We start from the raw sequence: 12,428 nt of genomic DNA, 5'->3' as shown, positions 1-12,428 counted from the left end.
AATGCGACCCCTGGTAAACACTGAAATAGAAATGAAGTGTGACAGGGTTTACTGCAATCCTACTAGTATCCTTTCACACAATCAACAGAGATTTTTAAGACTGCTTTCACAGAAATAATTATCCAACATATCCTGGAAGACGTTCAGCACATATCACTGCATTAAAAAACACTAAATTTGACCTTGATAATGACGGAAACTCATTTTAGTGTAGGGACTGTCTCTACAGTGTATGTACACTTGTAGGTAGACACGGGCACGATGTACAATATTCATAGACTTTAATATCACTATGACCTTTCACTACATGCCATTTGGCACGGCTAGGGGCCAAAGCTTGCTAGAGTGTCTTATGCTGCCATCAAATTCACACATGCCACACATTTGTACCTTCACACAGGCAGTCTATGTTCACATCCAATGAACATGGGCCTTTTTATCAATCAAACTACATGTAGCATGCACCATATGCACTAAATTGTTAGATTGACTCTCACACAGGCAGCCTACTGCAGACACTGACAGCCTAGTGTAGGTCAAACACTGAGTACAAATTTAGACAGAGTAAGAATTTACTCTGGCACAGAGATTACTGTGCCTGGTCAACAGGCAGACAGAGCAAAGGAATGACAAGCAGAGGCAAGAGCTAAATTAATTTGACAGAAGCTAATGCAGACTTTACAGTCATCAATCTGCACAACAACAACAAAAAAAAAATAAATAAATAAATAAATAATAAAATATAGAATTATAGAAATTATATGAGTTACTAAACAATGTGGATGTCCCTTTTTAATCCAGAGTGAAAGTGGCCATGTTCAGTTAACAAATCAAATTAATGTTGCTATACACAGGGATGCCAGTTTGAAAGAAAGAGGGGATCTGAAATATGTATGTCACATGTATGAAGCAACCCTTTATTTGACGAAGCCTGAAATTTGATATTACCAGGACCTAAATTCAGGTTTTTGCCTGAAAACAGGCATCTCTGTGTTTTGTGATAGTGAAGCAGACTGAGGATCAGTGTCATTACAATGCAGATGCAGAGAGAATACACTGTAGGTTGCTCTATGGATCATTTCATATTTCTGCCAACTACAGCACATGTACATGTATAGAATACATTTTATTTGGGTCCTTACACACCAACCAAACTAGAGTTACTATTAAATTTCACAGGTAAAGAGAAAGGTTGGTGCAAGGTACTAGTACATGTTGAATTCAAATGTTTGCTATCCCTAGGGACATACGTGTACCTGGGATGACATTAGGCTAGACGTATTCCGTAACTTCTAAAATCAATACTAAATTTTCCATTCACTTGAAGACTACAAAACCCTCAGGGAACACTTTACGTACCACAGGCAAGCATACTGTAATACATAGATGTCAATGGCATTTTTATATCATGGTTCTAAGAGGGATATTCCAACTTACATAGATCTCCCATTTTGCTTCTTTTTTCTCTCTTTTTTTATCAAGATTAATCCCTGATTTAAGAGTGCAGGCTACCTCTCTTGTCATGTTCAGCCATTTGTGGCAGGGTCTTCTCTGACAGCACTATTACTCATCAGATTTCTTGACACTATAATTGGATATTTTGCTTGACAACATCCTGAAGCGCTGCAAAAATGCTTGCTTCTCTGGAAGGGGTAGAGAGGAGAATAGGATAGTTTTTTTTTTTTTTTTTTTAAGTGAAGTGCTCACTAAATAAAATCCTACACCATCAATTCACATGTGGGCACTGCTCTCCACTGAACATCAAGAAGAGTTCCAATAAAAACAAAACAAAAAAGTGAGAAAAAAAAGAACAACCCTGAGGTCATGTGAACTTTACGGGGTTGTGGTCATGTCCTTTGCTCAGGACTTGCATGAACTGCTGGCTAACGCCCTGATCATCTTATAAAATGCTTCCTGACATTTACAATGACATCTAAATCCAGCTCCATACTGTTTGCAGGCACACTTCAGTGCTTGAAGCAGTAAAATAGGTGGTGCATTTAGTCTAACTTTTATTTATGTACACAAGATCTCGTGAAGAGGAACTTTATGATCAATAGTGTGCCAAGATGCAGAACAGGATGATATAAAACTGGAGCAAAGCTTTGATTAAAAAAAAAAGAAAATAAAATAAAGCTGCAATATAAAGCTGTTAGCATACAATGTAGGCAATGGCTAGAGTGTTTCTTTTACAGTTCATGGCAAAGAACAGCTGACAAAACCTACTCTTAAAAAAAAATGGATTTGTATAGATAGCAATGTCTTAGGTGCCTTGAGTTTGCACAAATTTGATGCAGCTTTGAGTTGCAGACAAGTCCTACTCATAGTTGAGCACTTACAATGTCCACATAATGTACAAATTGTAGCAGTACATGAAAGTACACTTAAATATCACATAACATTTTCTCCTTTTGATGTGCAAAGCCTAACGTTAACTGTTGACTTCTGAACAACATACCCGCCAACTTCCGGGTACTCAAAGGAAATTATAAATGTTGAAGCCATCAATACAGCCTGTACCTCCTGATCATAATACTTTGTACATTGTAACAGTGATGTTCAGTGATAATCTGTGTGTCGAATAGCATGGTCACTGTGTACAATGTACTGTACTTATTTTTCTTCTTCTTTTTTTGTACACATGTGTTTGTTGATGTATGGAGCTTAAAGGTGCATAGTCCCGGTAGTGTAGAGGGCGCTGTTGATGATACTGCCGATCACCATAAGCATTGATACGAAGATTACCGAAGTTGAGCTGTCATCCAGAGTAAAGTGCGTAGGTGTTGCTAGGTAACGTTGCCTTCGTTGTCTTCTCTGCGCATTGCGCAGTCTGTAGCAATGCCAGGGTGTGTGCATATCTATCCGCTTCTTATTATGACATCACAAAAGAAGTTTGCTAAAGCTGTCATCCCCCTCAGCCGAATCATGAGCCGAACTGTGATCAGCCCACTGACTACAGTGGATCGGATTCCTTTGGACTCAGGGAAGTGGGCCACAGCGTAAGCGCCCAAGAGGAGTCGATAGCATATGTCTCTATAGGAAACTTGCGCCATGCGCCCGCGTACGCATTTGACTAAAACACCGGGACCGTGCACCTTTAAATTTTATATTTACTGCTTTTCAATCTGTTTCTCAACCCACAAGTTACTGGGGTTTATTTTAAGTCTTCCCGATGCAAAAGATGAGCATAGACAACCAAAGCTTTGAACATGGGAGCCAATGTCCAGAAGGAAACAGGAAGCTTTCATCACATTATCTTTAAAAAGTGTGGATGTTTCTGCCAATCTTGTGATGAACTATTAAATATTTGATTCATCCCTTTCCATTTCACATCTACAGTGTACTAACTTAACTAAAATGCAACCATTGTATATCAAACATTCCCATCAGTTGTTCTAGGTTGTAAGAAAAGTCCACGAAATAAATCATACCAAAGCTATCATTTCTTTTTGAACAGCATAAGATTAAAATTATCAAAAAATTTCCCTGGTCTCTTTACCCTTGTGAAAAATCAATTTGACAGAGATGTGGGGAAGTAAATCAGCACAGTTCCAAGTGTAGAGAAATATTGCAAAGTTAAACATTATTCCTGAATTTGTTGTAACCATTTCAAATGTCAGCAGGTCATATATGATTTGTACCAGTACATTGTACAGTTGTACAAATCAGCTTTCTAAAAACATAAGTGCATTGGTTGTGGTGCTATAAATGGACACTGTGACCTGAATATTTCTCGTGGAAAAAGGAAAGTCTCAATGGCTTTGTAAAAGACACAATGCAGACAGTTCATATGATTTGTACATCTTGCAAGACCAAGGAGGTTAATTTCTATAAATTTGCGCACTGAACAGCTGTACTCCCTTTTCTGGTCCATGCTGATAGAGGTACGTACATTGGAGAAGATCAAAGGGAAATTTAGGTATACATGATGCCAGTACTGCCTCAGTTATACATTCAATAGCCAACCCCCACCCCTCCCTCCCCCCCCCAAAAAAAAAAACAAAACAAAAACAAAAACAAAACAAAACAAAACAAAACAAAAACAAAAACAAAAACAAAAACAAAAACAAAACAAAACAAGCAATTACCGGAAGGGTAACAACTCACAAGTATAACAAAATTTACAATTTCTTCTGGCTTACAGTACATGTAGTTTAGCCAATAGACCCCTAAAATAAAAAGGTATAATGTTTTTGCTCCATGAATGTCATACTCTTGAGAATCCAGTGTACATGTATGACATATAATGAATACAAGAAACCAAAATATATGCTCAAAATCACCAATAAGGTTCACAGAAGAGGAGCAGTTTACTTGCACACAAGCACTGTAATGATACAAAATGATACAAAAATACTCCTACACATTCAACGGGGCTGCTAACCCTCATGCATCGAAATCAAGAAGATTCCAAAGAGCTATTTGGGAGTCTCAGATGTCGTCTTGATGGGCAACATGTCAGTTTGATTCCCAAATTAGGCAGCTTTTCATACTCCATTGTCAGGACATACAGAAATAAATTGGTGGGTTTTTTTTCCCCGTTTTTTCCCCTTGATCTTACTGATAAGTGATAAGGGAGATTCCTGCAGAATCGGGGCAACTTGGCAGCTCTGCATGCTACAATGTATACAGTGTACCTCGTCCCCCCCCCCCCCCCCCTCCCCATGGTACATGTATAGTCATGGACTACAAAGAGAATGAACACCATGATTGAAAGAAGTATGAACGTGACATGTATACTAGTATATAGTTTTGGTTAAGACCTAATTTCATGTTTCTAACATTTTTTTTTTTTTTTGGTGAGATAACGAGAAACCTCTTATGAAATATGAAAGAGGTATGTACAAGTAATTCCCAGAGGTATTCACCATTTATTTGATGAAAATTGGTTTTGAAATGGCTGAGATCCAAAACAGAGCGATCATAATAAAAGGTGGGACTCACCTTTTATTACAATCGCTTTGTTTTACTTTGTTTTTGGATGTCTCAGCCATTCCAAAACCAATTTTCATCAAATAAAATTTGAATTCCTCTTACTGTAGAATGGTATGCTCTGTACCCGTATTACATGTATTTCATGAGTAGCTTCTTGGTATCTCACAAAAAAGTTAAAAGCCCAATCTTCATCTCCACCAGTACTGTACCATCCCTTTAAGACAACACAAATTTTGTATACTTGCAGGAGAGTGCGCCCTGATTGTAAATGCAAACAGACAGAGGCACAAAAGAAAGATCAACCTGCAATTGTACACACTTCTAGTGTTCTCCAACGGCTGGGAAGGATTTTGTGTGATCGCTGATGTGTATCAGGCAAACATCTGGTTCTTCTGTTTATGTGTGAACAGGGACAATCGACATGGAACCATCAATCAATACAATGAATAATTCATTGACCACCATTTACAGTCAACAGCACCACAGAATAGCAGGTACCTGGTATTCTTGGGAAAGACCATCTTGGGAATTGTACTTTATAATAACCATCAACATTTATAGGGAGTATAGTGCATCATTGCTAACTTACGGTACTTTTCAATTGTCTCAGTTACATGTACATAGGGGAAAGGGTGTCAAAATTATCATCTGCCCAGGGCTAAAAATAGAAAAAAGAATGAATAACTACAGTATCAAAGCAAAATCTTTGAACCAGAATAATTGCTCTAAAACTTGTTGGTGACTGCGAACACAAAACCATAAGATCTCTAAATATGACTTTACTACCTCAATTTCATAACTTGATAGGTTGGTAGACTGCAATGTGACTGAATCCTGACAAATGAGATTCTGTATCTACTAAAAGTACTGTTTTTGTGATCAAATCCCATATTTTAAATGTTATACACTGCCAGTCTAAAAAGAAAGAAAAAAAAAATCCTCATCAGACACTTGTTTTAAATACACTGTCTCATACAGTATAGACAGCACCAGGTCAGTTTTAGGAGGCCACCTAGGGGCCACTCTGAATTTTCAAGGGGCATCACCGGGTTTGGAGGACTACAGCTGTACCTTGAGGCCGACCTGGAAATCAATGGGCACAACCAGGGCCACCCTTTGGAGGCCACCTCAAGGCTGCCTTGAAATTTAATGGGCAACACCTCAACCACTCTCTAGAGGAACACCTTGAGGCTGCCCTGAAATCTCACTGTCAGGGCCCCATCTCATAAAAAGTTCTATGATAGCAATTCTTCTTTTTCTATTATTTTCTTTTCTTTTCTCTCAATATTCATTTTTCTTGCTTGTGTTATATACAATAATTAGATTTAAGTTTCTATGCCAATAGTTGAAATCAATAAAACATATAAATTATAAAAAAAAATTAAAAAAAAACTCTTCCTGCATTGACAAGCGTTACAGAATTGACAATAATCCGGCTTCCTGATTGGCTGTTCCTACTGGAAGTTGTTATTGTAGAACAAGTTGCTATCCTTACATCTGTTACAATATATAGGACCCTGGGCCCCATATCATAAAAAGTTGCTCCATGTTGTATAACAGTTCTTGCTATGATGCCACTTACTTAGTATTATGATTAATGGCCAAAATAATTTTTCTTGTTTGACTGTGGCTACCGGTACCAGAATTTGCTCACTCTCTCAGCAAGCATTGCTATGCTAACATCTGTCATTTAAAAAAATGGATCCTGGGCCACTCACTGGAGGGGGGCAACTTGAAGCTGCTCTGATTTTTGTTTGTTTGTATGTGTGTGTGTGTGTGTGTTTTTTGGGGGGGTTGTTTTGTTTTGTGTTTTTTGTTTTGTTTTGTTTTTTTTTTTTTTTTGGGGGGGGGGGGTACAATGTAGCTGCCAAAACTTAAAATTCTGCAGGACTTCTTACTGGTCAAAAAGTATATTTGGTCAGTGTATTATATTATGAATGATTTACTCACAAAAATTCTGATGCCTTTCCAGAAAACTTGACAGGTTGTCACATGATTCAGAAACTATGGAGCTGCATGGAAACAGGCTGACTGTGTCAATTGTGCAGAAGATGACTTGGGCTGGCAAAGGTCACAATGATTCATACATGTGTGATTGTGAGATTGAAAGATCGCAATGACAGTGCATGCACCGACGATGGCCTTAAATATGGTTTGTAATGAACAATAATTATTGTATGATCCTCTGAACTTGAAGAAATTATCAAAACAGATTATAAATTGATGCTACATATTCAATGACATGTAAGCGGAAGCACCTCTGGAATATAATGTACGCTATGCAGTGCACTCAAATTTCTGCTTATTTTTTGCAACACTGTAAGTATCAGGTATACTATCTCCAGTTCACAAAAGTAACTATGCTTCTAGTACTGTACAGTCGATCACACCTACAAGGATTGTAATTGCTAATGCCATTGTAATGATACATTTCTACTGTACAACTCCCTGTTTCTGTTTTCTTCTTTGGATTTCTTTGTTTGTTTTTTCTATTCTGATAAAGAGTTCTCATTGACATTTTCTTCTCATGTTTGTCTGACAGGAAACATTCAATAACAATTGGCAAAATGTAATCCTAATGTGTATTCTGCATTGATATTCATCTTAAAATCATATTTTAGCAAATGTAGCAAATGTATCATAAATTTTCATAATTCTGTAAAGGAAATGTCAGTTACAATACTGTATGCCTTATTCAAAAAATACTGTTGAAACTCAAAGTCAAGCATGAGTTTTGGAACAATGGGGAAAATGCTTGCAAGCAAAAATTACTGCAGCAACTTTTCTTTGTCACTTTTCTCCTTTCAAGCCCATGAAGTCAACCATACAGAAGCCAAAAGGTGACTACTGTACATGTATTTAGAGATGAAATGCACTCTAATTTCATTTCAGCAACTTTTCAACACTTTCGCGAAGAAGCCCCAATGCAATGAACACTTGCTCAAACCAAGTTAATTACTCAAATGTGTTTGAATGTGTTTGAATGTCTCTGAAGTGCGTGAATCAACATACACCATATGTACAAGTGAGCACTGTTTATTCATATGATTGTGTTTCATCAAGACCTTGACTTTTCTTTTCTCTTTTCCTTTTTCCCCTTTTTTTTTTTTTGGAGACGGGGGGCAAATAAAATTCATGTTTGGGAAGGTATTCTGCAAAAATTTGAAATCTGCATGAAACTGGACTGGGCAAGTGGGAAAAAAAAAAAGAAGAAGAAGGAAAAAAAAAAAAAAAGAAGTTATACGTATGTAGCACCCTGCTTCACAACCTACAACCAATCAGGAAAGTCCTCTCAAAGACCAAGAATTTGTGGTTGCTCTGTTCACGTTCATTGGCATTCAGACTGCAATGTATTGTGTACAGTTTTGCCATAGGCTTCATGTGTGGAGAATCTGCACGAATCAATGAGGGACTGTAATAGCAATCATCGCATGTGAGAAAAAGATTGTGCACGTGGGTAATTTCCATAGCCAGCTATTTTATACATTAGTCAAAATAGTAAAATATGAAGTGAAAACATTCAGAAAAGGAATTTCAAAATCCTCAAATTCTGTGAAGTGGTACCACAGTATAGTACAGTATAATTCAGGTAATACACGTGTATCTGCCTGGTATACCCCTCTGGAAATGTTTGTAAATCAGATGGATACTCCACACTGACAGTGCGAAGTACAGTAGGCCCCTACAGCAGTTCTAGCTATTCACCCAGGGGTGCAATGGGTCTCTAGCCGGAGGCAGCAGGGCACGGTTAAAGGAGCAATAGGGTTAGCCTATTTACGATTTCAGTGAAATTTCTTAGTTTTGATTGCCTGAGAAGAGACTGACAACTTTAAACGGTGCCCTGAAGCTTCAAAATAATGTAGAGCCTATAACATGACAAATGTGACAGACATTGTAGGGTTAAATCATTGACTGTATATACACCATATATTTTGCGAGTCTACATTATTGCAAATCGGGACTTCCCGACAACTTTGCGAGTGGTTAAATTCGCGATCGTGGAGTCCTGTACTGAACGGAGAAATGTATACGCATACATCACATTCTTTAATATCAGCATTAGAGTCAATATTTTCACGTTTTTAATTTCTCTGACTCGCGAAATTCGCGAAAATAAAAACCCCGCTAAATATTCGGCATATAAATTATCCAAAAATTTCCTTACAATGTATCTCTCCCCAGTGAAAGCAAATACTGTAAAACAAGGAACATTTGTGTGCATTTAATTTTGCAAACTTTGCAAGAGCCAAGACCCTGATTCGCAAAAAAAAAATGCATGCGAAAGTTCTTGTCTACACTATGCATTGAATGCCAGTGGAAATTCACAAAAGAGGCTGTTGGCTCCAATGCGGGAAAATTTCATGCCAGGGATAGATATTACTTAATCTTTGTGTTACAGTAACAGCTCTTTGAAACAATAAATGTACAATGTAGGCCCTACCACAAGTTTTTTTTTTTTTCATACATCAACCATCAAATTTCATAACTACATGTATGTTCTAATGTTAATCAGATTCAGCACATTAATCAGATTCAGCAAATGGTAAAAAAAAAAAACTTCTTTTGTCTGCATCACAATTTTCTGTATGAATAGATGCCCATGATTTTGGCAAAATGCACACAACCCACTCAATAGGTGAGGCCCATAATTCTACACATATTCCATTTTTCCTCCATTAAAAGAAAAAAAAAAAGAATCATGTTAAACGCTGTTACATGATCCCTTTCATTAAATTCATTATGAAAGCAAATTCTTTCTTTTCTCTCTCTCCCTTTTTACAGGCATTTTCTGAGTCTTGACTAGGGAATTCCAATTCTAAAACAGAATGTTTGACAGTATACAGTAATGTCAAAAAATAAAATAGAATTTGTGGAAATAGGAAGATGTTGTCTGAACAAAGTATCAGATGTTACATCCTGTCCACGAACACCTTGTCTCGCAAGAAGTGGCCGTAGAATCTAACAAATTATTGCTCTATTTATCACATCTTTCCTCACCTCCAGTCCTTAACTTCCTAACTTTAGCTGGAAAGACAAACATTATCTAGATGCCTCGCGTTAGCCACTACTTCAAGAAATAGATAACGAGAGTAAAACCAGTTTTCGGCTGGCCTCCAGAATCCGGACACCTATCACTCATCAGAAGCCAGCAAATTCTATTGTCACAACAGTATAGTATATCACATCATGCCACATACTGGCGCCGTCACATGTCGTTCACTACAGGAAGGTGCCTTAGTGCCAGTAACTTCCAAAAATCCATCTAATTTAATTCTAAAATCCCAAATTTTGCCATTAAAAACGCAGAATTGGTGCAACTTTTCCAAAGCAAATTAAGTCCCATGTTAGGAATCAGGGTCGCTGAAAAAGACCTAAAAATTCTTTGATATTTTGTTTTTCACAAGCTCAGTGTGATGGTATCCTCAAAAACACAAACAAAAAAAACAAAATCTCCATACGTGCCGATGCAATGACTAATAATGTACACATGCAGATTCTACAGGGGCTGAATGCAAGTGCCAATTCGCCAGAATTCGGACACCAACGTCAGCGAGGCACCACAGCGTCCCCGATGCAACCTTGTGCCAACAAGGTATGGCGTGGCAAATTTTTCAGCAGCCTTGTATGTGCATAGACATACGTGCATAGCGTGCATCTGGATTCTGAAGAGACTGGACGGATTCTGGTGGAATATCAAGGTGATGTTTTATTTTGGGATTTTGTGAAATTCCATGATGTACGAAAAAAAAAATCAAAATTTAGGTAGGCCTAACGTTAGGCCTAAAAGAAATTTCTATTTAACATAGCTATCTAACGTTTGTTAGAAATCTAGAACCTACATCTTGTAGTTGTACGTACATCTAACACTAACACTAGTGTTACCGTACTAACAGTTTGATAGACTTTGCATAATGTTAGGTGAACAAATATTGCAAAAAAGCCAAAAGCCTATGAAGTTAAGAAGAATTCGCTAGGCCTAGAGTATCTAATGCTAACTTGTTAGATCCATCCGAAAACTGGTTTCACTCTTCTCATCTCTAACAAGTGTTAGGCTACCTAACTGTTAGCGTTAAATCTAGATGATGGATCCACATCTAACGTTAGTGTAATCTATCCACGCACTATTTTGCAATGCCTACCAATGCAATGTAGCATTTTTGTCCCCCTAACACCTGAACACTACATAGTATACAAAGAGATCAGCCGAGGCCCAGCCTCCTGTGCGTTTTCATTGAATTATTTATAATCTGACTCTCCTTTTACTTCATGTGGATGGTTGGTGCCGTATGCCCATGCCTGATACTGATACACCGACAAGTTTCCCGTTCCGATCCAAGATTATTTACGCTGAGCCCCGTTAACCCGCGTTACAATCCCATGCATGCATACGAATATCGTGCAATGCCAACAGTAGTAATACGCAAGTACCGCCATTCAAGCTGCGCAACGGTTACTACCGTCAAGAGTCTGCCTAATCGCCAGTATGTGAAGTGCCCAGATTAGAATCAATGAATATTTACGAATTTGACAATTTATTATTATAAAAGCGAAGGAATCTACATGTTCATTAACTACTAATGTCTCAAAGTAAGGTCATGGCCTGCACAGCTGCAGAATCAAAGTCCAATAGTCGGCATAAAATCGTCCAGTCGCTAGTCGTTACGCAGTGTGATCAAACCTAAGCAAGAGCACTCACAGACTCAGCGTACGACACGCAATGGCTGAATAGCGTGTTCGTACTACTTTGCAATACAACTTCCCACTCTCCACATCACACAACCCAATATCCACGAACGCACTTGAAAATTGCAAAATCGCCATTTTGGAACAATGAATTACTCTTCTACACCTAAGCCATCAGATTATCATTAAACAATTTGATAAATTAACTCGGTTCTGTGAAGTCTAGCGAATGGCTTCCACACACCATAAGGAACACACAACGTATACTACGTAGGATAAAAAGGGAAAAAATTACCTTGTCGTTGGCGGGTAACAGTCGCCAGGACTACGGTGACTATGGCGTTTATTCTCAAGGCAACTGTTGCTAAACCTCATCACAAGGAAATCAAGTGTATTAGTCCGCACCGGAGATATATTTATTCAACAACCTGATTTCTTCGGCATATATCAGCATCATTTGCACTTCAACATGTATGAAAGAGAACTTTTCAACGATTGATTGTCAAAATCTACAAATTAATGGGGCTAAACATTTGCTTTCAACGCACACGGAACTACAGTTCGTTGCCAGGTGCATGAATACTATTGTGCAAACCGTCCTACAGGAAACGGAAAATAAGAGAAAGAGGCAGCGGTAACCAGCAGAGGGTGAGCGTCCATCCTCCTATCTCGCGTTGATGCACACTGCAGCCATTTTGTACTGCGTTGTCATAGCTACAGATTAACAAGACGACAGGTTGCAATCACAGGAATACCATGATGTGGGGAAGGCTAATTTCGGAAAATCCCTCACAGATGTTGGCGTTCCA

The 12,428-nt window shown here is 38.1% G+C and overlaps 1 protein-coding gene across 5 annotated transcripts in view; it reads right to left on the bottom strand.

The window, feature by feature from the left end:
* LOC140237115 (DNA-binding protein RFX2-like) overlaps positions 1-11,952 on the bottom strand; it is a 39,939-nt gene extending 27,987 nt beyond the window's left edge. For 3 of the 5 annotated variants that reach the window (XM_072317053.1, XM_072317056.1, XM_072317057.1), the window contains exon 1: positions 11,915-11,949. The gene's annotated coding sequence lies outside the window, so the exon portion shown is untranslated. Of the gene's footprint in view, positions 1-1,512; positions 1,644-11,914 lie in introns of all 5 variants that reach the window. The other 2 variants (XM_072317054.1, XM_072317055.1) reach the window with 2 other exon arrangements.
* Between the last annotated feature and the right edge of the window lie 476 nt (positions 11,953-12,428).

Source organism: Diadema setosum, chromosome 13 (assembly GCF_964275005.1).
Source record: "Diadema setosum chromosome 13, eeDiaSeto1, whole genome shotgun sequence".
In the NCBI taxonomy this organism is placed as follows: domain Eukaryota; kingdom Metazoa; phylum Echinodermata; class Echinoidea; order Diadematoida; family Diadematidae; genus Diadema; species Diadema setosum.
The sequence above is the reverse complement of the archived record's forward strand: the minus strand, read 5'-3'. Positions and strand labels throughout refer to the sequence as shown.